This window comes from Bolinopsis microptera, chromosome 9 (assembly GCF_026151205.1).
Source record: "Bolinopsis microptera isolate Bmic1 chromosome 9, MBARI_Bmic_1.0, whole genome shotgun sequence".
Classification (NCBI taxonomy): Eukaryota; Metazoa; Ctenophora; class Tentaculata; order Lobata; family Bolinopsidae; genus Bolinopsis; species Bolinopsis microptera.
Window position 1 is genome coordinate 7,996,860 of NC_087080.1, and position 26,546 is coordinate 8,023,405.

The window sequence follows — 26,546 nt, forward strand, 5'->3', positions numbered from 1 at the left end:
ATATAAGTGTAAAGTATTGATGAAGCTTCGCTTTGAAGATTCGGAATTACTTGTCCACGTTATTTGAGCAGTGGCGTAACTTTGCCTTTTGGCGCCCCCCCCCCCCGCTCAGTGACGAAAAGCGCCCCCCTTAAATTTTTTGTGTCCCAAAAAAAAATTTAAAAATTAAAAAAAAAAAGGTCGGGTACTTTTTTCTCGCCCCCCTACAGCTTTTTGCGCCCCCTGAAGCAAAAAAGGGTATCCCAAATATTTTTTTCGCGTCGACCGAACGCTAAATTGGACAGGGAAATACACAAACAAGGCGTTTTTTCAGTGAAAGGGCCTAAAATTCAGGAAAATTGCGCCCCCCCGCACAGCGGGGTCTGCGGGGCCCTAAGTTACGCTACGTTATTTGAGGCTGTAGTGTTTAGTTTTGGAGTGCAGTCTCGTTCACACAGCTTAATTCAGCGATTCGGATTTTAGGGATTATATATTGGCGTTGACTGTGCGTTTGTTATGATGAATTAATTCAATGTTGTATAGCGAGTTTATAAGGATATGTCACACTCTAGCACAGTTGCAGCAGACAAGCTGCTGTGACCATATTTCTCGTACTTACAACTGTATATACCTAGTAGAGAAACGTGAATATTTTGGCAATTTTAACGTCATTGGTAAATTGTTGACAGTAACTCTACAATATACACTGTAAACCATTCTCATGGTCACTAACACATCCCCCATCAGAAGTGTATATCATGAAGTTGTTACTAGTCCTTCTTTGTACGCTCCTCCTGGTCGTCTACGTGGAGAGTAAGGGAGCACGGGGAGGAGGAGCTAGGAGCAGCAGTAGGAGCAGTAGTTCCAGGTCCACGTCTAGCTCGAAGAGGGGATCCAGATATTACTCTAGGTACATAATTAGTTCCACCTCTAGCTTTTAGAGGGGATCCAGATATTACTCTAGGTACATAATTAGTTCTACCTCTAGCTTTTAGAGGGGATCCAGATATTACTCTAGGTACATAATTAGTTCTACCTCTACCTTTAAGAGGGGATCCAGATATTACTCTAGGTACATAATTAGTTCTACCTCTAGCTTTTAGAGGGGATCCAGATATTACTCTAGGTACATAATTAGTTCTACCTCTACCTTTAAGAGGGGATCCAGATATTACTCTAGGTACATAATTAGTTCTACCTCTAGCTTTAAGAGGGGATCCAGATATTACTCTAGGTACATAATTAGTTCTACCTCTAGCTTTAAGAGGGGATCCAGATATTACTCTAGGTACATAATTAGTTCTACCTCTAGCTTTTAGAGGGGATCCAGATATTACTCTAGGTACATAATTAGTTCTACCTCTAGCTTTTAGAGGGGATCCAGATATTACTCTAGGTACATAATTAGTTCTACCTCTAGCTTTAAGAGGGGATCCAGATATTACTCTAGGTACATAATTAGTTCCACCTCTAGCTTTAAGAGGGGATCCAGATATTACTCTAGGTACATAATTAGTTCTACCTCTAGCTTTAAGAGGGGATCCAGATATTACTCTAGGTACATAATTAGTTCTACCTCTAGCTTTTAGAGGGGATCCAGATATTACTCTAGGTACATAATTAGTTCTACCTCTAGCTTTAAGAGGGGATCCAGATATTACTCTAGGTACATAATTAGTTCTACCTCTAACTTTTAGAGGGGATCCAGATATTACTCCAGGTACATAATTAGTTCCACATCTAGCTTTAAGAGGGGATCCAGATATTACTCTAGGTACATAACTAGTTCTACCTCTAGCTTTTAGAGGGGATCCAGATATTACTCTAGGTACATAATTAGTTCTACCTCTAGCTTTAAGAGGGGATCCAGATATTACTCTAGGTACATAATTAGTTCTACCTCTAGCTTTTAGAGGGGATCCAGATATTACTCTAGGTACATAATTAGTTCTACCTCTAGCTTTTAGAGGGGATCCAGATATTACTCTAGGTACATAATTAGTTCTACCTCTAGCTTTTAGAGGGGATCCAGATATTACTCTAGGTACATAATTAGTTCTACCTCTAGCTTTAAGAGGGGATCCAGATATTACTCTAGGTACATAATTAGTTCTACCTCTAGCTTTTAGAGGGGATCCAGATATTACTCTAGGTACATAATTAGTTCTACCTCTAGCTTTTAGAGGGGATCCAGATATTACTCTAGGTACATAATTAGTTCTACCTCTAGCTTTTAGAGGGGATCCAGATATTACTCTAGGTACATAATTAGTTCTACCTCTAGCTTTTAGAGGGGATCCAGATATTACTCTAGGTACATAATTAGTTCTACCTCTAGCTTTAAGAGGGGATCCAGATATTACTCTAGGTACATAATTAGTTCTACCTCTAGCTTTAAGAGGGGATCCAGATATTACTCTAGGTACATAATTAGTTCTACCTCTAGCTTTAAGAGGGGATCCAGATATTACTCTAGGTACATAATTAGTTCTACCTCTAGCTTTTAGAGGGGATCCAGATATTACTCTAGGTACATAATTAGTTCTACCTCTAGCTTTTAGAGGGGATCCAGATATTACTCTAGGTACATAATTAGTTCTACCTCTAGCTTTAAGAGGGGATCCAGATATTACTCTAGGTACATAATTAGTTCCACCTCTAGCTTTAAGAGGGGATCCAGATATTACTCTAGGTACATAATTAGTTCTACCTCTAGCTTTAAGAGGGGATCCAGATATTACTCTAGGTACATAATTAGTTCTACCTCTAGCTTTTAGAGGGGATCCAGATATTACTCTAGGTACATAATTAGTTCTACCTCTAGCTTTAAGAGGGGATCCAGATATTACTCTAGGTACATAATTAGTTCTACCTCTAACTTTTAGAGGGGATCCAGATATTACTCCAGGTACATAATTAGTTCCACATCTAGCTTTAAGAGGGGATCCAGATATTACTCTAGGTACATAACTAGTTCTACCTCTAGCTTTTAGAGGGGATCCAGATATTACTCTAGGTACATAATTAGTTCTACCTCTAGCTTTAAGAGGGGATCCAGATATTACTCTAGGTACATAATTAGTTCTACCTCTAGCTTTTAGAGGGGATCCAGATATTACTCTAGGTACATAATTAGTTCTACCTCTAGCTTTAAGAGGGGATCCAGATATTACTCTAGGTACATAATTAGTTCTACCTCTAGCTTTAAGAGGGGATCCAGATATTACTCTAGGTACATAATTAGTTCTACCTCTAGCTTTTAGAGGGGATCCAGATATTACTCTAGGTACATAATTAGTTCTACCTCTAGCTTTTAGAGGGGATCCAGATATTACTCTAGGTACATAATTAGTTCTACCTCTAGCTTTAAGAGGGGATCCAGATATTACTCTAGGTACATAATTAGTTCTACCTCTAACTTTTAGAGGGGATCCAGATATTACTCTAGGTACATAATTAGTTCCACCTCTAGCTTTAAGAGGGGATCCAGATATTACTCTAGGTACATAATTAGTTCTACCTCTAGCTTTTAGAGGGGATCCAGATATTACTCTAGGTACATAATTAGTTCTACCTCTAGCTTTTAGAGGGGATCCAGATATTACTCTAGGTACATAATTAGTTCTACCTCTAGCTTTAAGAGGGGATCCAGATATTACTCTAGGTACATAATTAGTTCTACCTCTAGCTTTTAGAGGGGATCCAGATATTACTCTAGGTACATAATTAGTTCTACCTCTAGCTTTAAGAGGGGATCCAGATATTACTCTAGGTACATAATTAGTTCTACCTCTAACTTTTAGAGGGGATCCAGATATTACTCTAGGTACATAATTAGTTCTACCTCTAGCTTTTAGAGGGGATCCAGATATTACTCTAGGTACATAATTAGTTCTACCTCTAGCTTTAAGGGGACATACACCAAAAGCTTTTATGCCCTGGCCCTGCTGTTAACGTCATATTAAGAAAGTATACATAAAAACAATAAGATTTGATACATTCAAAATTATTTTTGAGGACCCGCACTTTCGAAAAAATAAATATTTTCTTTTTCGAAATTTTTCGAAATTTTGAGAAGTCTGTCACTGTAATACCGATATTTCGGTCATTTTAAAAGTCTTTTGGCTGATTTTGTTACTGAAGATTACTTACAATCCGTACAAGAAATCCCTGAAAGGATTATATAATTGAACAATAAATGACGTAGTTACAGACCAAAGAAGGTCGAGAGAAGCAAAATTGAAATTTTTGTAAAAATCAAAGTTGTATATTTTACCATTCACCCAGGTCATAAGATATCGCTTCAAAAATTATTGTGAGTGTAGCTGATAATCATATACAACTTTTTGGAACAGGATTTCTCTCAATTTTGAGTTTTAAGGTATGAAATGTGGCCTCAAACGACTCAGTAAAATTCATCGTAAAAAGGGCCAAACATGGCAGATTTAAGGCTTAAAATGCCTATAACTCACAAAATATCAGTTTTAAAAAAATAATTTTTACAGGATCGTAATCAGCTTGGTAAGACGAATCTTTTAGTACCAAATTTATAAAAGTTAAAGACACAAAATTTGTAAAAAAATGTGTACAATTTGTACAAAATTTATACAAGGGGGGACCCTTGTGTTCGAGCTAGAAAATTATTTAAGACAATTTGTCTTCTAAAATCACCTATTTGGTACTAAAAGATTCGTCTTCTCAAGCTGATTACGATTCTGTAAAAATTATTTCAAAAAAACTGATATTTTGTGAGTTATAGGCATTTTAAGCCTTAAATCTGCCATGTTTGGCCCTTTTTACGATGAATTTTACTAAGTCGTTTGAGGCCACATTTCATACCTTAAAACTCGAAATTGAGAGAAATCCTGTTCCAAAAAGTTGGATATGATTATCAGCTACACTCACAATAATTTTTGAAGCGATATCTTATGACCTGGGTGAATGGTAAAATATACAACTTTGATTTTTACAAAAATTTCAATTTTGCTTCTCTCGACCTTCTTTGGTCTGTAACTACGTCATTTATTGTTCAATTATATAATCCTTTCAGGGATTTCTTGTACGGATTGTAAGTAATCTTCAGTAACAAAATCAGCCAAAAGACTTTTAAAATGACCGAAATATCGGTATTACAGTGACAGACTTCTCAAAATTTCGAAAAATTTCGAAAAAGAAAATATTTATTTTTTCGAAAGTGCGGGTCCTCAAAAATAATTTTGAATGTATCAAATCTTATTGTTTATATGTATACTTTCTTAATATGACGTTAACAGCAGGGCCAGGGCATAAAAGCTTTTGGTGTATGTCCCCTTAAGAGGGGATCCAGATATTACTCTAGGTACATAATTAGTTCCACCTCTAGCTTTTAGAGGGGATCCAGATATTACTCTAGGTACATAATTAGTTCCACCTCTAGCTTTTAGAGGGGATCCAGATATTACTCTAGGTACATAATTAGTTCTACCTCTAGCTTTTAGAGGGGATCCAGATATTACTCTAGGTACATAATTAGTTCTACCTCTAGCTTTTAGAAGGGTTCCAGATATTACTCTAGGTACATAATTAGTTCTACCTCTACCTTTAAGAGGGGATCCAGATATTACTCTAGGTACATAATTAGTTCTACCTCTAGCTTTTAGAGGGGATCCAGATATTACTCTAGGTACATAATTAGTTCTACCTCTAGCTTTTAGAGGGGATCCAGATATTACTCTAGGTACATAATTAGTTCTTGACTTACTTGACTTAAGGCGGCTTCAGCGTCCGAGTATTGATGCGCTGTCTCCATAAAACTCTATCCGCCATAAGTCCGCCCATTTCTCCAATGTCGTTGAGACCCGTGTCAGCTCGTAGGCTATCAACATAGGTCATGGCTGGTCTCCCCCTACTCCGCACCCCATGAGTTGGTTCCCAGAGTAGCAAGCGGTTTGCGACTAGTTCTGGGTGCCGGTGGATATGGCCTGCTAGTCGCATCCTGCGCTCTTGGATCTTCATGGTTGCTCTCGGTAGGTTGCCATAGACTTCTTTGTTGGTTTTTCGCTGCTTCCAATCCACATTAAGTGCCATCCTTAGCATTCTAGTGTAGCAGCCATCAATGCGTTTCTTCAATTGCTCTGTCAACGTCCACGTTTCAGAACCATAAAGAAGTATTGATTCCACAGTAGCAACAAATAGACGGATCTTCAGTCCTCTTCTAAGGTCAGACTTCCACATCTTCTTCAGCTTGTGGCAGGCTGCCCAAGCCTTAGCTTTTCTGACCCGCAGGTCCCTCTCTGTTGTTGCTATCCAAGCTCCAAGGTAAACAAAGTCTGTCACCTTTTCCAGCTGGTTTCCAGAACAACTATTAAGACTACTCGCCTCCTCTGTCATGTTCAGAGTCATGAACTTAGTTTTAGTGCCGTTCATGGCTAGCCCAACACTCAGTGCTGCTTTCTCAAGCCTGTCCAGGAGTAGTTTTGCCCCTTCAATGGTATCAGTGATAAGGGCAACATCATCTGCAAACTCGACGTCTGCGATCTTTTCGGCACCAATCCTTCTACTCCGTGCAGGCCTGAGAGTGAACCCAGAGTCCGAGTCATCATCGTCTATAGACACTGTCATGATATAGTCAATCACGATAATAAACAAGTACGGGGCAAGAGTGTCTCCTTGCAGTACTCCAGCCAGGATATCAAAAATTTCTGTTATACCATCGGCTGTAACTACTTTAGCCTTTGTGCTCGTATAGATTATTATAAATGACCCGTTTACAGGCTATTAGTTTTAGGTCCTGTCTAACGTTGAACAATTAAAACAGTTGGATAAAATACGAATAAAAGTAACGTTGACAATAAGTATAATATCAAGACGATAAAGATGGGAGTAAAGAGTCTATTCAGTAACTCAGTAAAGTCCGTGGCAAATCTCCCGTGCTAAAATCGAAGTGTCCAGGCGATGTGTCCTGTTCCTAGTCGTGGACGCGTTGACTGTGTTAGTAATCAGCCACTGAGTTGATGGCTGTATTACTTCGTTGTTAAAGTGATCTTCTGTTAATCAGTTGAACTGTGGGAGAGCGTGGTTAAGCTTAAAGTTAAGAAGTTAAAACTTGTTATACAGAAGGTATAACAAATCCTCTCTACCAAAACGTTGAAAGAAGAAGTATAAACTTGTTATACAGAGAGACTGTGGGATACTGAAGGGAAAGGAAGCAGTTCTAACGAGCTCTTCTCAAACACAAGGATATATTCTTGTGAACTCGGCTAGTATATATGAAACATTTGTCATGGAGTTGTAGAGGGAGTTATGTGCCTCGCCGGGCTAAAGTAGTGGATGACCTTGCTGTACGGCAAGTTAAACAAGGATCTGAAACTACTAGGTTCCGTACAGACTCAACTCTGCACCCGTGTCAATATGTTCATTATATGCAAGCCTCTTGATTTATAATCACCGAGTCTAGTAATTGTTTAAGAGAGTTCTCTAGCAGTTACGAAACTCGAGAGACTGTGGGATACTGAAGGGAAAGGAAGCAGTTCTAACGAGCTCTTCTCAAACACAAGGATATATTCTTGTGAACTCGGCTAGTATATATGAAACATTTGTCATGGAGTTGTAGAGGGAGTTATGTGCCTCGCCGGGCTAAAGTAGTGGATGACCTTGCTGTACGGCAAGTTAAACAAGGATCTGAAACTACTAGGTTCCGTACAGACTCAACTCTGCACCCGTGTCAATATGTTCATTATATGCAAGCCTCTTGATTTATAATCACCGAGTCTAGTAATTGTTTAAGAGAGTTCTCTAGCAGTTACGAAACTCGAGAGACTGTGGGATACTGAAGGGAAAGGAAGCAGTTCTAACGAGCTCTTCTCAAACACAAGGATATATTCTTGTGAACTCGGCTAGTATATATGAAACATTTGTCATGGAGTTGTAGAGGGAGTTATGTGCCTCGCCGGGCTAAAGTAGTGGATGACCTTGCTGTACGGCAAGTTAAACAAGGATCTGAAACTACTAGGTTCCGTACAGACTCAACTCTGCACCCGTGTCAATATGTTCATTATATGCAAGCCTCTTGATTTATAATCACCGAGTCTAGTAATTGTTTAAGAGAGTTCTCTAGCAGTTACGAAACTCGAGAGACTGTGGGATACTGAAGGGAAAGGAAGCAGTTCTAACGAGCTCTTCTCAAACACAAGGATATATTCTTGTGAACTCGGCTAGTATATATGAAACATTTGTCATGGAGTTGTAGAGGGAGTTATGTGCCTCGCCGGGCTAAAGTAGTGGATGACCTTGCTGTACGGCAAGTTAAACAAGGATCTGAAACTACTAGGTTCCGTACAGACTCAACTCTGCACCCGTGTCAATATGTTCATTATATGCAAGCCTCTTGATTTATAATCACCGAGTCTAGTAATTGTTTAAGAGAGTTCTCTAGCAGTTACGAAACTCGAGAGACTGTGGGATACTGAAGGGAAAGGAAGCAGTTCTAACGAGCTCTTCTCAAACACAAGGATATATTCTTGTGAACTCGGCTAGTATATATGAAACATTTGTCATGGAGTTGTAGAGGGAGTTATGTGCCTCGCCGGGCTAAAGTAGTGGATGACCTTGCTGTACGGCAAGTTAAACAAGGATCTGAAACTACTAGGTTCCGTACAGACTCAACTCTGCACCCGTGTCAATATGTTCATTATATGCAAGCCTCTTGATTTATAATCACCGAGTCTAGTAATTGTTTAAGAGAGTTCTCTAGCAGTTACGAAACTCGAGAGACTGTGGGATACTGAAGGGAAAGGAAGCAGTTCTAACGAGCTCTTCTCAAACACAAGGATATATTCTTGTGAACTCGGCTAGTATATATGAAACATTTGTCATGGAGTTGTAGAGGGAGTTATGTGCCTCGCCGGGCTAAAGTAGTGGATGACCTTGCTGTACGGCAAGTTAAACAAGGATCTGAAACTACTAGGTTCCGTACAGACTTAACTCTGCACCCGTGTCAATATGTTCATTATATGCAAGCCTCTTGATTTATAATCACCGAGTCTAGTAATTGTTTAAGAGAGTTCTCTAGCAGTTACGAAACTCGAGAGACTGTGGGATACTGAAGGGAAAGGAAGCAGTTCTAACGAGCTCTTCTCAAACACAAGGATATATTCTTGTGAACTCGGCTAGTATATATGAAACATTTGTCATGGAGTTGTAGAGGGAGTTATGTGCCTCGCCGGGCTAAAGTAGTGGATGACCTTGCTGTACGGCAAGTTAAACAAGGATCTGAAACTACTAGGTTCCGTACAGACTCAACTCTGCACCCGTGTCAATATGTTCATTATATGCAAGCCTCTTGATTTATAATCACCGAGTCTAGTAATTGTTTAAGAGAGTTCTCTAGCAGTTACGAAACTCGAGAGACTGTGGGATACTGAAGGGAAAGGAAGCAGTTCTAACGAGCTCTTCTCAAACACAAGGATATATTCTTGTGAACTCGGCTAGTATATATGAAACATTTGTCATGGAGTTGTAGAGGGAGTTATGTGCCTCGCCGGGCTAAAGTAGTGGATGACCTTGCTGTACGGCAAGTTAAACAAGGATCTGAAACTACTAGGTTCCGTACAGACTCAACTCTGCACCCGTGTCAATATGTTCATTATATGCAAGCCTCTTGATTTATAACAAATCCTCTCTACCAAAACGTTGAAAGAAGAAGATAAAAGATTTACAATGAAAGATGAAATGAAAAAGAGTACTTCCTGTAACTAGTACATTTTCATGTACTGCTGAATACTTGTAGATGGACGTAGAGTAGAGTATCTTAGTCATCCTGAATGTTAAACCAGCAGACAGGGCTCATAGGGCGTTGATGAGAATGTGCGTTGACTTGACTCCTGTTAGGAATGGTAACTTTTCCTGGATATGGGATTTCTGAGTCAGAATTGTTTAGCGTGATGCTAATATCGTTGATAATATCAGGTTGATTAAGGTTTGAATGAGTTAAGCTCAATTGACAATCGTTGATCATGTCGTTGAAAACTGTTGAAATGTTTTCCGTAATAGGGATATCAAGATTTTGAACCTCCCTGCTAATAATAGTAGAGTAGTCCAAAGTGTTGGGCGTTGAATCAACATTTAAAAGATCAGGTGTAACATTATCAATAATGCTGTCTGATACGGACATACTCTAAACAGATAGAATAGATTATCGTAACGTAGAAAGTGATAATAAGTTGAATAATGCTAATGAGAAGCAAGTGTAAGTAAAATAACATTACTGCGTAGAAAAGAAGTAAAGTAAGCAAGTGGCTATACTAGTGTGTAAAAGTACGTTGACATAAAACGAGTGAAATGTGAAGTGAGTCGTAATTCGTTGGTAAGGAGGACCCTGGCTTCACGTGATTGTTAAACTCGTAATGCATAGGTTAGCTGAAGGTTGCGTAGAAGAGCACTTCGTTGAAATAAGATAATTCGATAAGTAGAAGCCCCCTTTGAGTTGGATGGGGTAGTTTCATGACTGGTGTTGCGTTTATCTGTACGTTGATTTGATAACTTAATATACTCAGCCGATAACCGTTGCCTGTGTTTTTACGTTGATTTGTAAGATTATTAACCATGTCATTGCACCCAAAGTTAATATGGTTAGACACGTTGACCAAATAAATTCCAGCTGTAGGAAATTGTTGGAGTGAAACTGGTTGATAACAGGGGTGATAAGACTGTTTAGCGAAGTGTTATCTCACCTATATTCCCAAATACTTGGGAAATTTCGGTTGAGTAAATAAAATTAAAAGGCGTTGAATTTGCCGTAAGATTAACCGTGCGAATCGGTTTACGTTGAACATTAGGGGAAGTTCGTTTAGCCTCCCCGGCTTGGAGTCCTAAAATATTATTCCTGCGTGCAGAAAATCGGGCAAAAATTTAGAACACTAATCATAGTGTGAACCTGCATCAAAGTTATCATACCAATTTATTCAGCTTTAAGACCCAGGTGATAACCAAGTCTTCAGAGGAACCCCGCGGATCCCAAAATTTACCATAAGAGTTGCCGTAACAATATGTTAGTAACACCGAAAATACTAACATCCATATAGCTGAATGAAGTAGCAAGTAAGTACTAGTGAAATTAATCACAATGGAAGTTTTACCTTCAAGTGACTACGAAGTACTAACAAGCAGACTATTAGTGCTAATTAAAGCACGTGAGGTATGATACAATCATCTGACTTAAAGTTGAGCTTTTAACTCGAGTCAGGCGTTATTGACACGTTGATAAAGTCAAACTCGTGAGTAACCTACGTCACTTCTTAGAAGATTTCGATTTGGTTATCTTCTTTTTTAGGGTTTTAACTGGTGAACTAAATCCATATTTCTTCACCGCAGTTACCCTAGGTCTTAAGCCATAACGAGCATTAGACCTGCGATCCGCAGTCAGATCTTCTTGTATTTCTGATCTGCTGAGTTCTCTGGAAGCTAAGGGAACTTTAATACCCTTTTTCTTACCGTGTTTATCTATATCCGGCAGAGTTAGATTCCTGCCACTACCACTCGGTTGATTTTCTGGCTGTTCATTACCAAGCAAAGATGTGCTAGCATCGTAGAATGCTTCTTGGTCATCATCTTCATTTTCTGACTCGTTGATTGAACTAGCAGGCGTTGAAACTACACTACTATCGTTGTTTAACTCACCTACTGGAATAGGTGTAGCTCTGGGTTCCAAACTATTCGAAGGAGAAGGCATTTGTACCTCCTGTTGATCGACATTTATAGGAGTACCAGTAGAAGTGGTACATTGGTTGGAGACAGTGTTTTGATCTGTCTTCCCTTCATTATTGTTTATAGCTTGACTTGAACTGTTATGTGTATCAAGTTTAGTGTTCGTTGATAATGGAATAGATATGATGATGTCATCATCACTTTCGCTGTCCTCCTTGGGATTAGAAGGTTTGTGAATGGAAATTGAAGTTGATGGTTTATTTTTAGAATTTCCTGTTGATAAATTCTTCTCTAGTTCACCGTCGATATTTGAATATTTAGAGATTTTGTAGTGTTTTAATTTCTCGATATTTACTACTTTTTCTATTCCGTTGACTTGAATAATATAATTCCAATTGTTAATTTTATGGGTTATAAGGTAAGGACCGGTCCAGCGTTCACTATATTTGTGCTTTGGTACGTTGACAAGTAGGAAACAGTACTGCCCTTCTTCAAAGAATGGACCCTTAACTTTTTTGTCATACTGAGTAGCCATATATTGGACTCGTTGTTTAGTGCTGGCTATGACGGATCTGGTTACGTCACGGACTTGCTTATAAAGTTGGTAAGCATAATTTTCCTCCTTAGAAACATCCTTTTCAGATTGGAGTTTCTCTAATCTGTTGTCGTTGATAAACAGATCCCTAGGCATGATAGGCTCATGACCGTGGACTAAGTAATATGCCGAATGACCTGTTCTGGAGGATTTCAGCGCGTTGAGCACAAAGGTAATGTACTTAGCGTACAAGTCGTAGTTTTTAAAGTCCTTATCAGACAAAGTTGAACGAAAGGCAATGTTCAGGCGTCGGTTCATACTTTCAATTTTGCCTTGAGTTTTAGAACTGAAACTAGAGCCTGGCTTATCTTTAATGTTAAACACTTTGAGAATGGCCTGAAACAGTTTACTGGTGAATCCTGCACCTAAATCGTGGTGAAGGTTGTTAAACATGCCAAATCGCAATATCCAATGTTCAATAATTTTCTGTATCGTGACTTCAGCCTTTTGTGACTTAACTGGGATACAAACTAAATAACCGGTGAACATATCAGTAATATTTAATAGGGCTGTTATGCCTCGTGGAGTAGGCGTTTTAGATACTTCCAAGTGATCAATGGAAATAGCTTGAAAAGGGTGGTTATAAATTATAGGCCGTAGAGGTGCCCTTCGAAGTGCTTGTGCTTGTTTAGTTCTGTTACACACTAAGCATGCGTTGACCCACAATTCAAATTCTTTACGCATTTTGTAAAAGTAGAATCGTTTGATGCACAATTCATAGGAGTTTTCAGCTCCAGGATGACAATTTGAAATTGTGTTATGATACGAGTAGAGTACCCGTTCTATTAATGTGTAAGGTAACACAATAACTTTAGTGGTTTTCTTGGAATTAGCGTTGATTCTATTGATGTACAATATTCCATTGTTGAATGTGAGTTGATTGAAATTTTTCCAATAATGGAATGTTTCACAATGAGAGCTGCGAGAGTCAATGTTAATTGGTTTTTTGTTGATTTTTACCCAATCAATAACCTCAAGCAATATTTTGTCGTTGAAGTACTCACTGCGTACGTCATCTAAGGTAATTGGCGTTGTTTCTTTTTCAATACTTTGAAGTAGTACGTTGTGCAGCTTGGTTGAATCAAGCTCATCCGATTCTGATGATTCTTCATCAGTTGAACTCACACATGAGTCGCCAAAGCCGTATTTGTTCGTCTGACAAATATTATCCTCATTATAATTGAGCATATCAGAGTCGTTGATTTTACTGATTTCTGATGTTTGTGTGCCTTGTGAGACTACACCTGCCAGATTTTTGGCATTAAAATCGTTGATTTTATTATCAACAAGAATTTCGCCGCGGTAAAACCACGCACGATCAAATTTCCCTACTGCCTACAATGTAATTGTTCTACTTTATTGTATCCCAGAGTGGTGTTTGGCGCACATGTAACATGATAATCGTTTTCGATATATTTAGCGTGCCACGTGCAGAACTTGAAAATTCTGCGCGCATTTTTGTAGTGTCGCGTTGATCTGTGTACGTGTGGTTGGTTGTAGATCATTTCATATTTTGCGCGGTTTGTTTCGTGTTAACGATGTGTATTATGTCACGTCATATTATTGCATCGTCGTATGCCAACTTTTTTGACTGGAATAGAATATTCTGTCTCATCTTAGTTATTATAAGTATCTAACATAAACTAATACATTTTGATGCTTACTCGACACATCTACAGCACCATCGACTATATAGGAATCTTTAAAAGCATACCGCAATCTTGATCTTAGTTGCTTCTTGAATGTAAATGTAAAGTAACATCTGTTCTTAAATATGTAAATGTAATCGCTTTTTACCATTCAGTGTCAATCAACTGTTAAATAATCGGCCACGAGTTTATCAGCTGATGTAATAATTTAGTTTGTTCTGAATTTTATCACTCGGTAATTTATTAAAAAACTAGCGGCAATAGCGGATGAATAGTGGAACCTAGCGGATGCCTAGCGGATGCCTAGCGGAGAGCTAGCGGAAATTTAACAGTCGTCAAGCACCTAAAACTGGTTGCTATGCCTGCAATTAATTAACACATAACTGGCGTCGCGCGCGCAAAATAGGTTCCTTTTATACACATAATTATATGGGAGTGGTCTATATTGCGAAGGAGCAGACTTTTGTCATCATCGTAGGACCGTCGAGCCACCTCATATATCTAAACCCGATTACTTATTCCCTACGATCTTTTTGCCTTCGGCAAGAGCAGGGAAAAAAATGCAATTTTTTGCAGTGACGTTGGTATTACGGGTTTGAGTTTGAGCATTCGTTGACTTTACTTCAAACGGTCCCCAACGAGAAAGATAATCACTTATTTTGATCTCTTCACTTTTTCCACTTATATGTTGAATTTTAAAAGTGAAACCTGCAAGCATAGCTAAGCGTCGTTGCATATAAGAATTTTCCTTATGAAAAATAGATTGTAATGAAAGCAGAGCAACACAATCTGTTTTTACAATAAAGGGAGTTGCGTGCAAGAGGGTTCGCCAATGTTTTAATGCGGCTAGCAATCCTAACATTTCAAGTTTAGTGGCGCCCAATTTCTGTTGATGCTTTGGTACGCTTTTACTGAAATAAGCAACTATTCTACGTTGATTACCATCCCACTGAGTTAACGTAGCACCATGTCCAGCTTTGCTGCTGTCGATAGTTACTATGTATGATTGATATTTGTCAGTATAATCGACAATACCTAATATGGGAGCTGTCATTAAAGCAGTACGAAGTTTAGACCAACTTTCGTGACAAGAATCGTCCCAGTTAAATGGGGCGTTTTTCTGCAGCAGGTTGTATAATGGAGCGGCAGTTTGAGCGAAATGTTGAATATGATTTCTGTGATAGTTTAACATACCTAGAAAGCTCTGTAAAGACTTAACGTTGATGGGAGGAGGCAGCTTTTTAATAGCTTGAATTTTGTCGTCCGAAACTTGTAACCCTTTTTCACTGAGAGTGTGTCCGACAAAATTGACCTCTCTGGCCATGAGATTAGTTTTATTGGGATTACATTTGAGATTACCCCATTCTAATCGTTGAAACATAAATCTTAGCCGTTTGATGTGTTCCCTCTCAGTGTTAGATGCCATAAGCAAATCGTCGATAAAGAAGCATAATGACGAGAAAGGCGTTGATTCGAACAAGAGTCCCATTGCGCGGGAAAATTCCGCAGACGAGTTGATAGCACCCTGGATCATTCTGTTAAACATATAGCGTCGTTGATTGTATGTGAACGCCGTTAAATGGCGGGAATTTTGCTCTAAACCAATTTGAGTAAAACTCGAGGTTAGATCAAAATTTGACCAGAATTTACCTTCTGTCATTTTGTCGAGGATGTTGTTAATACGAGGTAATTCGTAATTATCCTTAATGACCTGAGAGTTAAGAGCTCTCGCATCCACCAGGAATCTGTGAGGATTGGCCGTTGATTTAGAATTTGGTTTGACTGCTAAGAAGACAGGAAGATTCCATATAGAGAATCTGCATTTAGATATTTGACCAGATTTTTCCAAGTTCTCTATCTGTTGATCCATAAATGGTTGCATCTTATAAGATGTTTGGCGCGTTGGTACCCATTTAGGAGTAAAGTATCTTTTGAGAGTAAGCCTTGCTTCGTAGAATGAAGCGCATCCTAGATCGAATTTGTCTCTGGAAAAGCAGTGACTAAATTCCGTTATTAAGGACTTAAGCTCGTTTCTGTAATTTTCAGAAACATCTATTTTGTCAATTTTCAGTTGTTTGATTAAATTTTCGGGATTATCCCATTTTCCTTTTTCCCGTGTAACTTCAACGGGTTCAGCTGTTGATAGTCTCGGAACGTTGATAGAAGCATCGTAGAAATCAGTAGCTTTCTTAATAACATGTGCTTCTTGAATTGAACCAAAAGGTTGAAATGGTTCAATAAATGCCAACAGTTGATTTTTGTAGACTGTTACTTCCCAGGGCATTGGGTTGATACAGTGTATGGGTACTAAGTTCTTGTTAGAATAAGATATAGACCCAGTAACAAAAATGCCATTTGATTCGGCTAATTTCTTGTAAGGTTCTATAATTCCCTCATAGTTTGTCGTGGTATTACAAACAGGGATCTTGCCGTTGACGTAGCAAGCTGTTTTAGCTGGTATTTTAATGGTTCTGTTGCATCTTATTTTCATTCTAGATTTTATAGCAACAGGTTTGTTAATGAAGGTAACGTTGTTGTTATGGGGCATTTGAATCAATTTATGTGGTACGTTGATACACATGTTGAATTTCTTCATGAGATCCATACCCATCAAAATCTCAGAATCAAGATTATCACTAACTACAAATATGTGTCGTTGACTAGCTTTACCCAGTTGGAGGGACAGGACTATCTCCCCTCTCATAGGGATGATCTTCTTACCTAATCCTGCTATGAGTTTATTAGTAGGTCTGATGTTAAGTTCCAGATTCATTAAGTAGATTATTCTACTAGACACTAAGCTGATTGTTGCACCTGTGTCCACTAAAACGTTGCACATAGTATTTTCACAATATCCGTTGACAATAATTTGGTTATAGGGGTTTAATCGAGGTTGTAAATAGTTACTTCTATTGTTATTAGAGGCAATATTTTCGTTGAAATGAGAGAATTCACAACCCCTTTTTAGTTTAAACCGTTGTGATTTTGTATCGTTGATTGGTCAGTTGGAATCTGATTACTCCTAGAGACATGTTGTTGTGTATCAGGATTAGACGGAGGGAAATTCCTTCCATATTGTTGGAACTGTTCGCAATTTTGCATTGGTGGACGTTGACTTACAAAATGATTTACTGTATTATAAGAACAGTTTCGTTGAATATGACCTTGTTGTTTACAGTTATAACAAGTTACGTTACGATGGAAATTGTTTCCATAACGGTTATTTCGTCTGTAATTATCGTTGTTATTGTCACTGCGATAATTATACCTTTTATATTCCGGAGTCCTGGATCTACCTCGTCTATCGTTGAATCGGCTTGGAGTATTAGACCTATATCTACTACTTTTGTAGCCGGGTGACTGTGACCTGGATTGGTTGCTTCCCCTGGAGTCACGTGACGACGATCTCCAACGAGATCTGTCATAGTTGTCACTTCGTTGATTTCCTTGATTGCTATCCCTATCTCTGGGTCGAGATCTATTGTGGTCTCTTGACGAAGATCTGTCTCTCCGTTCGCGTTGATGATAATCGGAGTTTGAGGCTCTATTGGGAGACTCCGATTTACTATATCGTTGATTATTATAAGACTCATTTCGTGGATAATCAGGTTTTTCTCTTTCCGGTTTGAACGAGTAAGTTGACTCTTTAAGAATCGAATTTACCTCCGGTTCCTCGTTGAGCATTTCGTTGACTTTTTCTAAGCGTTTTGCTAGGGTTATTGCATTTTTGAACGTTGATAAAGATGATGCTTCATTAAGTTTTCTCCTCATTTGAGGATCTTTAACTCCCCGTAGGAATGCTATTAGACAATTTTCTTCAGCATCTTGCGTGTTAGAATATGCAATCATTGCTTTTTCTCTGAGACGAAATGCGTAATCCGCAATGTTTTCGTCAACTTTTTGACGACATTCCATCACTTCGTTTTTGAGTGAGATGGACATGTCCGCGTAGATTGCTCGCTTGTAAATTGGACAGAAAAGTTGAGCATTAGCTTTTTGTTCGTCGGTAAGTTCTACATTTCTTAATTGTGAATAAGTTTCATCGTCCAAATTTTGTAGAAAAAACATGTTAAGGTTTGGATCGTTGATTTTTGCTATGTAAACGTATTCTTGGAATCGTTCACAATATCTTGAGAAGTTGTCTGTTTTGACAAATTTGGGCATTTTCGTTGATTGTGAAATTTTTAATTTTGCTAGTGCCTCTGTTAAACCTGGCTGAGCACCGTTGGATTGGGCTGCAGTTTGAGTAATCTGTGCTTGTAAATCTAATAAATCTACAGCCTCTTGTTTAATAAGAGTAGCGTTCTCACCTGCTTCGTCGATAATGGTTTTGAGTTGTTGAAGAAGTTGTTCTTTAGACATGTCTAGTTGTTCTCCTCTGGATCAGTTGTTCTTTTTTGGATCAGGCTCCACTTATTATAAATGACCCGTTTACAGGCTATTAGTTTTAGGTCCTGTCTAACGTTGAACAATTAAAACAGTTGGATAAAATACGAATAAAAGTAACGTTGACAATAAGTATAATATCAAGACGATAAAGATGGGAGTAAAGAGTCTATTCAGTAACTCAGTAAAGTCCGTGGCAAATCTCCCGTGCTAAAATCGAAGTGTCCAGGCGATGTGTCCTGTTCCTAGTCGTGGACGCGTTGACTGTGTTAGTAATCAGCCACTGAGTTGATGGCTGTATTACTTCGTTGTTAAAGTGATCTTCTGTTAATCAGTTGAACTGTGGGAGAGCGTGGTTAAGCTTAAAGTTAAGAAGTTAAAACTTGTTATACAGAAGGTATAACAAGATACCCTCAATGAGCCGCACTATGGCTTCTGGTATGCCATATGCTTTCAATATCTTCATGAGCAAACCTCTATGCACACTATCGAACGCCTTTTTGAAATCTATGAAAACCATGGTGGCCTTAAGATTTTTGGCTCTAGCACCCTCCATAATTCTTCGTAGAGCAAGGATGTGCGATGTTGTAGAGCGCCCAGGTCTAAAGCCATTCTGGTTGTCCCTTAAAACTTCCTCAAGACTTGGCTTCATCCTGTTCAGCAACATTTTGTTCAGAGTTTTACTGACTATCGATGTCAGAGATATTCCTCTGTAGTTGTCGGTCTTAGTGAGGTCCCCTTTCTTTGGCACAGGAACAATATTACTGAGCTTCCATTGATCGGGCATGAGACCATCACATAATGCATCGTTGCAGAACTTCAGGATGACGTCATCGATGTCCACCCTCTTCATCACTTCAGGTGAGATACCATCATCACCATAAGCTTTGCCTTCTACTATCTGCTTTTTGGCAAGACGTAGTTCCTCAATGGTGAACGGGCCATCCTCTATATTCAGTGGAGGGTGTATATTCCTGATCGGAATACTATTGTCAGGGACTGTGGGTGGCTGTCCAAGTAACCCAGAGAAGTGCTTCCTCCAGTTCTCAAGACGTTCTGTTGAGCTGCCCCCTTCCACGAGTCCACAGCTGGGATTTGTCCTCCCTGAAATATCGTTGACAAGCTTCCAGCTTTCCTTGTTCTTACAACGATCAGCAGTATCCTCAACTTTCCTGATCTTTCCTTTCAGGATCTCCTCCTCTACCTCTTTGTAGCAGGCCTTTAACAAATTCTTTTTAGTGGCGACTTCCTCTCTCTTCTCCTCACAAGGCTCCTGATGGTATTGGTCCTTGGCCAAGAACAGTCCCCAGGTCCCCTCCTTGCACTGTCCACTCTTGGGTCACTTGAGGGGTCAATCTGCTTTTGTCGAGTCTTCTTTGGCAGAAGGCTCTTGTTTGCCGCCTCAATAGCAACCATAAGCTTCCCGTAGCTTTCAGTGGCCCCATCATCCTCCTCTACCAGGCCAGAGAATCTATTCCGAACTTCAATTGCATACTTATTTTGAAGCTCACCATCCGACTTCAGGGCACTATAATCATAGTTAATTTTTTTCGGAGGCCTGTGTCCTTTCCTAAAGCTAACTTTGATCTTACACACTACAACTCTGTGATCAGATCCCAACGACTGAAAAGTGTTGTAAACTTCAGTGTTCTTTAATGAGTTTTTCCACTTCCGCCGTATGAGGATATAGTCAATCTGACCTTTGTTAAGTGTCCCATCGGATAAGAAGGTCCACCTCTTGTTGACCTTCTTTCTGAAGCGGATATTGGTAATTTCCATATCGCACTCCAGGGCAGTGTCTCTCAGTAGCTCTCCATTCCGATTGGTACGAGTATGAAAGTACCAACGGGAATCTTCTTCACTCTCCTTTCCAAGCCGGGCGTTCATATCTCCCTCTGTGATCAGCAGGTGGTGCGCTGGCACATCATTCATAGCCTGTCTAAGGGTGTTATGGAAATCCTCCGCTTCTTCAACTAGTGCTGCCTCGGTAGGACTATAGGCAGTTATAGTTGTGAGTCTGGGATTTCCGTTGAAAGAGATAGTCAGCACCCTTGAGCCATAGGGTTTAATGAGGCTGATTGCGCTGTATGCTCTTCTAGTTAGCAGAAAGCCCACTCCACCAGTGGCTGCTCCTGCTCCATTCCTCCATGCTGAAACAGTTACCAAGCTAACCCCCTCCTTGAAATTTTCGATCTTGATCGGCTCCTGGTGGACAATCCTATGTTCTTAGATCCCAAGGATCTCCATGCCACTCTCCAGAAACTGAGTCACGAGTTCAAGGCGCTTGTAACCTTCTCTAGCAGTTCGGACATTAAATGTCCCTACTAGAGCTACCTCACTACAAGAAACCAATGCATCCCCATCCTTTTTTGTTGTTTTATGTTATTTTTTGTGCCGGGTGAAGGAGCCGGCATATCATCTGTCACCCCTCTCCTAGGGAGTTTTAGGGTGAGAGAGTCATCAATCCGGTCCCCTCCGACATCTAAATCAGTGGTAGGGACTTTAACCCTAGTGTTATTATAAGACATCATCAAACTTTTCAATGGCTGGTGTCTCATGCGCAGTCCCCTGCACATCAGGCAAAGTGAGACACCTACTTAACGCCGGGCGCCACTTGAGCGTTAAATGACTTATCCATCTTGGCCACGTGAGTAACAACTTCCGCTAGAACACTTGTTGCTACTAATCAGTAAGAGTGGGTTTTGTGATGATGTCCTGTCGTTGTATTATTTCTTCTTTCTTCACCAATTCCAATAAATGACTATACGCTTCTGTCCCAAAGCTTAGGGAGATTAGAGTGTGAGCCAAGGCTCCACTTTTACGGGAGCTAACCTTCCCCCTGACTACCTCTTTACCCCAGGCATGGGGGGCCGATCCTGTTTCCAGAGCGTGGTCCAGTTTACCTGGGTCATAGAAACAAGGTCAGAGGCAAACGGCCAATACCTCTTTAGCTACTGTTCACTCCACAGCCGGGGGAGTCACTGATTCTCTGCACCTCTCTTCTCTTGAGGTTTAGAGTTAGGAGATAATTATGTGATCCAATAATTGAAATCCGCGGGGGTCAGTGAGCCTCCCGTCGCCCTTCGCTGCCCTTAGCCTGGAGATCACCACTGTTCATCCAGTTTCCAGTCTTCACCACGAGGAGGTAGCAGGATAGGACTTGTTGTGGAGAGGCTTCATCTTGCTGTTCGACCTCTAGCTTTTAGAGGGGATCCAGATATTACTCTAGGTACATAATTAGTTCTACCTCTAGCTTTAAGAGGGGATCCAGATATTACTCTAGGTACATAATTAGTTCTACCTCTAGCTTTTAGAGGAGATCCAGATATTACTCTAGGTACATAATTAGTTCCACCTCTAGCTTTAAGAGGGGATCCAGATATTACTATAGGTACATAATTAGTTCTACCTCTAGCTTTTAGAGGGGATCCAGATATTACTCTAGGTACATAATTAGTTCTACCTCTAGCTTTTAGAGGGGATCCAGATATTACTCTAGGTACATAATTAGTTCTACCTCTAGCTTTAAGAGGGGATCCAGATATTACTCTAGGTACATAATTAGTTCTACCTCTAGCTTTTAGAGGGGATCCAGATATTACTCTAGGTACATAATTAGTTCTACCTCTAGCTTTTAGAGGGGATCCAGATATTACTCTAGGTACATAATTAGTTCTACCTCTAGCTTTTAGAGGGGATCCAGATATTACTCTAGGTACATAATTAGTTCTACCTCTAGCTTTTAGAGGGGATCCAGATATTACTCTAGGTACATAATTAGTTCTACCTCTAGCTTTTAGAGGGGATCCAGATATTACTCTAGGTACATCATTAGTTCCACCTCTAGCTTTAAGAGGGGATCCAGATATTACTATAGGTACATGATTAGTTCTACCTCTAGCTTTTAGAGGGGATACAGATATTACTCTAGGTACATGATTAGTTCTACCTCTAGCTTTTAGAGGGGATCCAGATATTACTCTAGGTACATAATTAGTTCCACCTCTAGCTTTTAGAGGGGATCCAGATATTACTCTAGGTACATAATTAGTTCCACCTCTAGCTTTAAGAGGGGATCCAGATATTACTCTAGGTACATAATTAGTTCCACCTCTAGCTTTAAGAGGGGATCCAGATATTACTCTAGGTACATAATTAGTTCTACCTCTAGCTTTTAGAGGGGATCCAGATATTACTCTAGGTACATAATTAGTTCTACCTCTAGCTTTTAGAGGGGATCCAGATATTACTCTAGGTACATAATTAGTTCTACCTCTAGCTTTTAGAGGGGATCCAGATATTACTCTAGGTACACAATTAGTTCTACCTCTAGCTTTTAGAGGGGATCCAGATATTACTCTAGGTACATAATTAGTTCTACCTCTAGCTTTTAGAGGGGATCCAGATATTACTCTAGGTACATAACTAGTTCCACCTCTAGCTTTAAGAGGGGATCCAGATATTACTCTAGGTACATAATTAGTTCTACCTCTAGCTTTTAGAGGGGATCCAGATATTACTCTAGGTACATAATTAGTTCTACCTCTAGCTTTAAGAGGGGATCCAGATATTACTCTAGGTACATAATTAGTTCCACCTCTAGCTTTAAGAGGGGATCCAGATATTACTCTAGGTACATAATTAGTTCTACCTCTAGCTTTTAGAGGGGATCCAGATATTACTCTAGGTACATAATTAGTTCCACCTCTAGCTTTAAGAGGGGATCCAGATATTACTCTAGGTACATAATTAGTTCTACCTCTAGCTTTTAGAGGGGATCCAGATATTACTCTAGGTACATAATTAGTTCCACCTCTAGCTTTAAGAGGGGATCCAGATATTACTCTAGGTACATAATTAGTTCTACCTCTAGCTTTTAGAGGGGATCCAGATATTACTCTAGGTACATAATTAGTTCCACCTCTAGCTTTTAGAGGGGATCCAGATATTACTCTAGGTACATAATTAGTTCCACCTCTAGCTTTAAGAGGGGATCCAGATATTACTCTAGGTACATAATTAGTTTTACCTCTAGCTTTAAGAGGGGGTCCAGATATTACTCTAGGTACATAATTAGTCGGCTAAAATAGGCAGCAGCGAATAGCTGCAATAGTTCAAATAGCTGCAATACTAATATTACAGTGATTGGCTTCAATTTTGGGCGGTGAAAGCTATGCAGTTGCAAATTGTATTGTTGGGTGACAGAAAGGGTTGTTATGATAGCCCGAGTGAACGGTGTCTCCACTTCTTCTAATTAACTTCTGCAGTTTTGGAATGACAGCTAGAAGTTTCAATGTAATTAGAGAAGGGTAAAAGAATAAAAATAGAAAAAATGTGATTACGGTAGGTTGACAAATATTTTCAATCCGATTGCTTCACAGTTGCCGTTTTATGTGAGCCTAATGATTGAGATATAAAGATTTATCTAAATAAATACATGAATTTTAAGATTTATTGTACTTTGTCTCAGGTCTAGCTACAGCAGATCTACAGTGTTGACGTATATGACTCTGTTTGCGTTCTCTGGCTACGGATATAATAGAGCTAGTTACTATAGATACAGCAAAGATACTCCAGGTTCGTACTTATTAAGTTTTTACAGTAAAACACAAATTTACCGCGGAGTTTTGGGGAAAAGTAAAAACCGCGATAAATCGGGGTCCACGGTAAATCGGGGTTTTGATTGTTAACATTTATATGTTAATTCCTAATTTGGGGAAGGAAACGGCTGCGGTAAATCGTTTGGCGGTTAATTGGGGTTTTACTGTATAAGGTCTTGATTGTTCCTTGTTTCGGCACAAGGAACTAACAACATCATTTTAGTATATAGAGGTTGCTGTTGATACTTCCTACTCTATGCCTTGCGGCCCTTGCATGCAAGGCATAGCTGCAGTTACGTAGTGTTTTTTCGTATATCTGTCAAAAATCTTGTAAATTTAGATTTGGGTGAAGTAAAAGCATGACGATCAAAGTATGATCGCACCTTATCTGCTTTTCGTTAAATTACATGGTTAGTATTTTGTATTTTTGTCTAAAACCGATATAATATTTCTTATCTCATAATACTCATGATCCCGAACTTAACCTCGCAGAGTACTGTGTGTACTGTAACGCCACAATGAGTAATGATACGTGTACGGAGACGTTTAAAACTGTGTGTACACAGTCTAGTGATTGTTACTACATGTCTTTCAAGGATCCTGACAATTCAACTGCTGCTCCACTTATTCAGAAGGTACACTTATTTTCTTTATTCATTTTATTTTCTTTATTCATTTTATTTTCTTTATTCATTTTATTTTCTTTATTCACTTTATTTCCTTTATTCATTTCATTTTCTTTATTCATTTTCTTTATTTTTAAATCTTATTTATTTATTTTTTTTAATGGGATTATTATCATAAAATAATAACAATATTATGAATTTATAATTGTTTAATTTTCTCTGTTAAGGGAGAAGCAATTTGAATAGCTGTTAGTTTTTTAGATTAGATTTCCTCCGAAACTGTAGTTGTACTTCAAGTTCAAACTCAATTTATTTATATTTCTATTTTAAATAAATGGTAGCTCGATGAGTGCAATACAAGTGGTGACATAGATTTGTACAAAAAGTAAAATACATTAAAAAACTATCGTAAAAAATGGAATTTGTTTAATCATAATAAAAATCATGCATAGAGTAACCGACTATGAATTTACCTGGGGACCTCAGGCTATCGTGTTCATTAACATAGATTCGGCGGAATGACAGGCTGAGCGCGGCCCAGTAACTATGAATTAGTTTCTGAATTAGCAGCCAAATAAAATTCAGTTATTGATTCAGTATTCGATTTTAACAGGGTTGTCTATTAACACTATATTTCGCCCCTCAGGGTTGCCTATACGAGAGCTATGGCCAGGACGGCTGTGCAGCACAAGAAGCTTCTTGTACAGCTGCGGGTCACGTGAACTGCACGTGCAACTTCTGCACAGAGCCGTTCTGTAACGGCGCTAGTCACGTGACGTATTCAGTGGTAGGACTGGTGGTTGCTGGGATAGTTAGTGTTCTCCTCGCAAGGCTGGTGTAAGGAGTGGGACTTTAGTAGTAGTACCTTGTCTTCAGAAAAAGTGGGACTGCCGAGGAGGTGGAACTTGACAGAATGGAGTAAGGTTTTCATATCCCGCTTATATCGACTAAGTGTATTAAATATTTAATATACATGTCAGAGTGGCTCTTGTAACTAAATATCTGATTACTTAATGATTTTTAACAAATAATTTAAATTAAAGAAAAGTGATCATAACGATAAAATAAACAAACTAGAAATCTTGACAAACAGTTGATTTACAGGTCGAACTCAACTGATAGAGACACTAAACTATCATAGTTTGACCAGTACTGAAATTAATTTTCGACGAGTTTAATTAAGACTTTACTTCTAATGAACTGTGATTAACTTTTTAAATCAAAAGTATAGCATAACCAAGAAAGTGTTTAAAGATTTAGCTGTAGCTCTTTCTAAACACAATTTGTAAATATATATTTTGTATTGTAATGTTTGCACTAGTTTTGACTTTATATAACTTAATACCTTGTTCATAATATATTTGTAGTATAATTGTAGGACATAGATTTGTAAACTTTCCTTATGATGCTGACTTATTTTTAGTTCTGTTAACTTGGACAATTAAACCGGTATAGAACAATAAATCCGATTACTCCGATCCTGTATACCCCGATTTATCGAACTTACTTTTCCCTATAGTTTGAATAAGATGACTAAATCTTTACAATGTTTAATTTAAAGTTACTTTAAGTTAAAGTATGATCCTTCACAGTATTGATTATAAAGGGGTCCCTTGTGGTCTATGGGAAGCTTTTCGTGATCTTTATTTCACGTGTCTTCTTTGATAATTTTATTCTTCCTGCTTGTCGACAGTGGCAATTGATCGCGTGAAAATATAAATTCAGATTTATCGTGCATTCTGATTTAATCTAAATTTCCGGTTAAAATGCTTGTTTTATTATGATCTGTTAGCAATGATTTCAATTTAAGAGACAACATTTTAGTGATCTGAATAAAATTAAAGAAATACAGCAAAATTCAACAAGTGTAATTGGAAAAATTTGTATTGGCATTGAAGTATCTTATTTAATCGATTTTACGTATTAAATCCCGTTTAATTGTAATTTCCGCAATGTTAAATCTAATATTTTAATTTTGCATCCATATTCCATAAAACATTTGTTTCCGTTTGTTTGAATATGATCAGGA

The 26,546-nt window shown here is 38.7% G+C and overlaps 1 long non-coding RNA gene across 1 annotated transcript; it reads left to right on the top strand.

The window, feature by feature from the left end:
* The first annotated feature begins 724 nt into the window (after positions 1-724).
* On the top strand, positions 725-26,284 carry LOC134820804 (uncharacterized). The gene is made up of 4 exons (XR_010160925.1): positions 725-889; positions 23,762-23,868; positions 24,384-24,526; positions 25,164-26,284. It is a non-coding gene; the product is annotated as an uncharacterized LOC134820804 (long non-coding RNA).
* The last annotated feature ends 262 nt before the right edge of the window (positions 26,285-26,546 follow it).